This window comes from Schistocerca cancellata, chromosome 2 (genome assembly GCF_023864275.1).
Source record: "Schistocerca cancellata isolate TAMUIC-IGC-003103 chromosome 2, iqSchCanc2.1, whole genome shotgun sequence".
NCBI classification, from domain to species: Eukaryota; Metazoa; Arthropoda; class Insecta; order Orthoptera; family Acrididae; genus Schistocerca; species Schistocerca cancellata.
In genome coordinates this window covers 113,549,439-113,556,296 of record NC_064627.1, presented here as the reverse complement: position 1 = coordinate 113,556,296, position 6,858 = coordinate 113,549,439, and the positions used below count along the sequence as shown (strand labels likewise).

At 44.3% G+C, this 6,858-nt stretch overlaps 1 pseudogene; it reads right to left on the bottom strand.

Moving 5' to 3' along the window:
• Window positions 1-5,161: 5,161 nt before the first annotated feature.
• LOC126163687 (5S ribosomal RNA) lies at window positions 5,162-5,279 on the bottom strand (annotated as a pseudogene).
• Window positions 5,280-6,858: the final 1,579 nt, after the last annotated feature.

Genomic DNA, 6,858 nt, shown 5'->3' with positions numbered 1-6,858 from the left:
TCTTCTTTTCATTTCCCTTCAGTGACACCCACTATATCTACAATGAGCTACGGTATTTCCCTTTTGAGATTTTCTAGCTTTCTCACCGCGTTCAAACTTTTGACACTCCTCACCCAAACTCGTAAAACATTATCCTTTCGTTGTTAATTCACTCTTTTTCTCATGGTCACCTCTCTTCTAGCAGTTCCCAATCGGAGCTCCGAATGGGTGCTAGTCCGGAATCTTGTGCCAGTGGAGGATTGGTTCAAATGGTTCAAACGGCTTTGAGCACTATGGGACTTAACGTCTGAGGTCATCAGTCCCCTAGAACTTAGAACTACTTAAACCTATCTAACCTAAGGACATGACACACATCCATGCCCGAGGCAGGATTCTAACCTGCGACCGTAGCGGTCGCGCGGTTCCAGACTGTAGCGCCTAGAACCGCTCAGCCGACCCGGCTGGCCAATGGAGGATTCATTATGACAGTTTTTCTATTAGCGGCCACACGTCCGATAGATAAAAATTATGTGTCTTTATTGCAGTGGTTTCCATTGCCTTCTGCGTCCTCATGCCGTTGATAATTGCTGATTCTTCCCACCCCAAGGGCAAGAGGGTGCCCTGAACCTCTCTCCACACCTCCACCCCGTATGACGAGGCCGTTGGCAGAAAGAGGGTGACTTATACCGGAAGTCTTCAGCGGCCATTACTGATAATTTTTGTTCAAAATTTAATCAGTGGCGGGGCTCTAACGGGGATCTAGGACGTTTTCATTGCTAATCAAGATATATATGTTCATATCTTGTGGGAACTTTAAGGTCATCAGTCCCAAAGCTTACACACTACTGAACCTAAATTATCCTAAGGACAAACACACACACCCATGCCCGAGGGAGGACTCGAACTTCCGCCGGGACCAGCCGCGAAGTCCATGACTTCAGCGCCTCGGCTAATACCGCGCGGCAAAATATATGATAATTGGAATACTGAGGAGCGCACTCACATGTTTAAAACAAACTAATATGTGCTGCCAAAATGTTTATGGAACACTGGCTGAACAAAACAATGTTGAAGTAACATGACTGTACTTTCATAGCAGAGCAGTTGTCAAGACACCCGAGCATTGCCGGCTCGCATCGATCAGTCGATCGCTAGATCGCGGTAGTGGTGCACGACCTTTGGTGGTTCTCCACGCGAGGAGCTTTGACCGGTGTGAAAGTGGACAGTTAGAGTTTGCTTGCCGAATTGGAAGGAGCACTTCATAGGCGCGAGGCCGGTTTACTTCCACTGTCTGGAGCCTATTGCAAACGGCTTTTGCAGAGCACAGATCTCATCCCGCGAAGACGGTGTTTTGGGTTGGCTGTGATGGCGATGGGACACTGGAAATATGCCTGTGCTGAGTGTTTGGGGATTCCGAGTGCCACCTCGCAACCGAGTCATCAAATATTTTGGTGAGACACATTCTGTTGCTTCTGCGCCTTCTTTGTTAAATTCGTTTTCCTGCGCCTAGTTTCTCCTTCCCGGAAAGTCTACTTTGTTTTCGGTTTATGGGGGTCAGCCCAACTTAAATGATGTTTACCTTAATGGAAGAAACTCATTACAGACGTTACTCGCAAATGTTTGTGAAATGTGTGGATGTTTAATGGTCTTTGTTACAGAGCTAGTAGGACTACATTATCCAGAACTGCCTGTTTAAAATACTCGTATTTCAAATGGCTTACCGTGGACCGTGTTGAGGGCTGAACTGTGTGATGAGTCTTCCTTTTAAAAACAGTGACGTCTAACTTAATCAGAGAGCATTTTCACTGTAGTCATTTTAGTTAAGGATTGGCAAGACATTTGATTTCAAATTCAAATGGCTCTGATCACTATGGGACTTAACATCTGAAGTCATAAGCACCCTAGAACTTACAACTACTTAAACGTAACTAACGTAAGGACATCACACACAGCCAAGCCCGAGGCATTATTCGAACCTCCGACTATAGCAGTCACGCGGTTCCGGAATGAAGCGCCTAGAACCGCTCGCCCACAGCGGCCGGCAGACATTTCAGTGAGATTAGCCTGGTTTAATCAGGTTGCCTTTTCACTGTAATTATTTCAGTTAAGTATTTGTAAAACGTTTTGCTGGGGTTGTTAGTTGAGCCGCCCTGAGATTTTCTACGGTAAATAGTGCTAAAATAAGAACGTACTTTGCCACTGTACTTGTTACGCGCAGCCTGGTAAGTCAATCCTGACATCTGGATTTCGGTTGCTTAGCTATTTGAAATAGTGGAGTTTACATTAGTAAGACCTGCCCGAGTCGTTACTTATTCCTATGGTCTTACTGCAAAACATGTTATTAGAAGTCAGCGGGTTTGAATTTTCTTCCGTTTCAAAAGTGTTTAGTGACTCTTCCTGCTCCATAATTAGTACGATAATTACCCAGGAAATTTCATTAAGAGTAACTGTTTGTCAATTAATTTTGGAGGCACATGAGATTTATTGGTTTTCTCATTCCTGTAACAAGAGTGTTACGCATTTGTTGCCTATAACCATGTTTGCGGATTGGGCAGATGCTTGTTTATTATTTATTCGTATGTGGCTCTTAAATGATAATGAAGTAAATATGTGCCGCCCTCTGAAAAGCAGTGCACTGTTACTAGTTTTCTAAGGTTATGAATTGATAATTAAATGGACACCCTAGCTGCAAACAGCGTTGATGTACTTCATTGGAGACATGTTGAAAATGTGTGCCCCGACCGGAACTCGCAACCGAGATCTCCTGCTTACATGGCAGACGCTCTATCTGTCTGAGCCACCGCGGGCACAGAGGATAATGCGTCTGCAGGGACTTATCCCTTGCACGCTCCCCGTGAGATCTACAGTCCCGGTCGGGGCACACATTTTCAACACGTCACCAATGAAGTACATCAACGCCTGTTTGCAGCTAGGGTGTCCATTTAATTATCATTTCATTCCTAGCAAAGCTGCATGGTCATCCACGGTATCTGTTCTTTCGGGAACTGATATTACCGTCATATATAGTTAAAATATGGCTTCCCGGCCATTGACCTTCTTGTGCGAACGCACACGCTATGCCCGAACTCGTACGGGACTTGGTAGATTAATCTGCCACGAGTAATGTGTTTGATGGGCAGACATCTATTAGGCGCACTACGAATGTAGTGGTGAGGACATGTTAGGAATGTGGATCTCACGGGGAGCGTGCAAGGGATAAGTACCTGCAGAAGCCCTATCCCCGTGTCCGCGGTGGCTCAGACGGATAGAGCGTCTGCCATGTAAGCAGGAGATCACGGGTTCGAGTCCCGGTCGGGGCACACATTTTCAACATGTACCCAATGAAGTACATCAACGCCTGTTTGCAGCTAGTGTGTCCATTTCATTTCTAGCAAAGCTGTATGGTCATCCACGGTAACTGTTCTTTCGGGAACAGATACTACCGCCATATATTTCTAAGGTTAGTTCTTAGTGTGTTGCAGTTCACGTTGATCGGCACTCGCCCCATCCACCAGCGAGTTCACACCAACCACCCTGTCCGTCTGGCTATACCACCTGTCGCGGGCCTGAATTGTATCTGTATAACTTCTCCTATTTCTGAACTTATGTCAACAATTAACGTAATACATTGGTTATGTTGCTACTGTCGTTACGAAATTTTCTGCTGTCCTTTAAGATATTATATTTATAAGCTAGTTAAAAAATTTTGTACATATTAAGTTTTTCATTATTAATATGAAGCTTGACAGACTTCAGATACCTTTTAATGTTTACAAATTGCTTAGTTTCTTAATTGCTTAAAAGCTCTTTCGCTGACCACAGTTGCTAAACTAATTTCCTCGTTAATATACAAAAAGTTGTTTGATTTCGTACTTGTTTTTCAAAGCTATTTTACTGACGTCACAAATTATAGACTTTTAGTTAAATACATAATATGCATGTTTTCATGCTGCTTTGTTGCCTTCTGGCCCAACCCTACCACTCAACAGCGTATTAAGCTTCTCTAGGGTAGTTACACTCACTTCAATGCCGAAGCCATAATCATCAGTAGGTAATTATTTTAGAAATTTGTGACAAGTAGAAGAACAAATTAACAGGTTTGTTTGCAGGTATCGTTACAACTGTCGATGTTCTAAAAATGATCCAGTGTGTTCTGTAATATCGAACGACAATACGGAAGGCGAATTGGACCGTCATACGTGAAGTATGGACAGACTGTTAGTATGTTTCATCTTTCACGAATAAAGTCTCAGTGGTCTAGATGATGGGACATGTCGAGCAGCTTTCTTGCAGCTGAGATTTTGGCAACTGGGTTGAGTAACCTGCACAGCGGTTACGATAACCTTTGTTGGGACCAGTGCCCACGAGATATACAGGTCCTGCAACGAACTTCGCGAACACTCGGCTCCGTGAAGGGCCCGCGGGTAATCAACATGTAATTGAAAAGCTACCCGCTGAAGGTCTTAATTTCGTCGTGTGCTGTTGAGAGCTAGCATGCATCTAAACGCACAGTCAGAGAATGATTGAACTTGTCTGAAACAGAATGAAATTTTCACTCCGCAGCAGAGTGTGCGCTGATATGAAACTTCCTGGCATATTAAAACTGTGTGCCGGACCGAGACTCGAACTCGGGACCTTTGTCTTTCGCGGGCAACTGCTCTAGTGGTAGAGCACTTGCCCGCGAAAGGCAAAGGTCCCGAGTTCGGGTCTCGGTCCGGGACACAGTTTTAATATGCCAAAACGTTTCGTCTGAAATAGTTACTCACTCCCCGCAGGAGACGGCTGCTGGCACTCGTAAGACCTGTAAAGTCACGTGCTGTGACGTACGCACCACGGCATGTCTCTCTTGTGCGTCTCGGTTCACCGTCATCTGATCCACAGTCCCATTTCCGCCCTCTTGCGACAGCAGCAGTGCAAAGAGTGAAAAAAAGGTCACTCGTAAAGCAAACCGTCAAAGTACTTGAGTAAACGTAAACTCCGTCCACAGGCTCTGGCGGGCCCAGCGTTACCGACCGGCCGCCGTGTCATCCTCAGCCCACAAGCGTCACTGGATGCAAATATGGAGGGGCATATGGTCAGCACACCGCTCTCCCTGCCGTATGTCAGTTTCCGAGATCGGAGCCGCTACTTCTGAACCAAGTAGCTCCTCAGTTTGCCTCACAAGGTCTGAGTGCACCCCGCTTGCAAACAGCGCTCGGCAGACCGGACGGTCACCCATCCAAGTGCTAGTCCAGCCCGACAGCGCTTAACTTTGGTGATCTGACGGGAACCGGTGTTATCAATGCGGCAAGGCCGTTGGCAAAGTACTTGAGTAATTTCTTTAAATAACGTTAATTAATATTACTTAAACAATTTTTTATAAGACGCTCGGGACGATGTGTGTGTATAGCTGTATGAATGTGCTCGAGCGCGCCCACGTGCACACGAATTTGTGTGTGTGTGTGTGTGTGTGTGTGTGTGTGTGTGTGTGTGTGAAGCGACGACACGCAAGGCGCATGGCGTTGCGATGAGATACCAGACTCACGCGCTGAGCGAAGGAGATAGCGCAGACGCCGATCTGCATAAACGAGAGATGTGTCGTGGGGAAAACTCGTGGTTGTGGCCTTACACATCTTTCGTAGCCTTCAGTACCCTTAAGGAAACATAAACTGTCAGTGAACTCATATAAAATAGCGCAGGGTTCTATTTCATGCTAAAAAAATTCTAGTAACGAACCGAGAAGATTGCGCTATAATGCATAAATACACCCAACGATGCTATATATTCAAAATACACCTTCGTTATAACGACGTACACGTCTGTATACTCCACAGTGCTAACCGAGACGTACGGTGACTCCAAAAACGTATTCGTCCCGTCATAGCACATAGAGTATAACAAGCCAGTCACAAAAATATAGCTAAGAAATGAACTATATCAATGGCCTAACATCGCTTATTAACAACATTTAGAAATAAAACGTCATTTGAATTCAAATGTTAGTTAGTATCAGAACAAATTCACGTTATTTAAAATCATGCCCTAGTTGTCAAACAAGATCCCTGGTACTCTGCTACGCTGACACACATCCCTGTTTGCTTCCTTATGGAGATGAGTTTCGTTCGAATACATCCCTATATTTTTCTAAGTCACTGCGCGAAATCTAAGGAATATAGGTCGAAAACGTTGCGAAACTATTAAAGAAGATAGAAACCTACATCAGGTTTTTTCGAAAAGTAGAAGCTTTTCAACAAATCGTAGAAAACATGGGGAGACCTACCAATAAAGTGAATACTGTTATATACGGTACAACAGAAAACCAGTCCAAAGTCAGAAATTTTACTCTTTTATTCACTCGATGACTCATTTTCAAATAATCGAAGTCAAAAATGGTATTTCCGAAGATGTGAAAATAGTGTCAAAACTGCGAAACGGAATGTTACAGTGCATACAGATGCACTGTAATTGTTCGTTACACATTTTTGACGTGGTTTTCACATCTTGAGAAGTACTATTTCTGATTACGTTACGATGATTTGAGAAAGGGTCTCGGCCCGAAACAAGTCTTCGAGAAAATTAAAGAGTACAATTTGCAACTTTCAGTGGGTTTTCGTTGTTCTGATTAGCAGAAGTTGCTGACCCACATCTATTCCTGCATGCTGGAAGACCGTATTATGTACGTCTTTAATCAGAATGAAGCGTTAGAAGACAGATCACGAAGCTATTGTTCTGTAGTTGTATCCAACGCCTGCTTAGAGAAGTCAAGAAGCCCTTAGGAAAACCGTATATCAGCAACTTCAGGAGAACGGAGAAGCCTGCGTTTGTAAAAGAAAAGAAACCCATTGGATTTGATTTACGGAAGAAGCTTGCATCTACTGATCAAAGACGATTTGAGCTGTT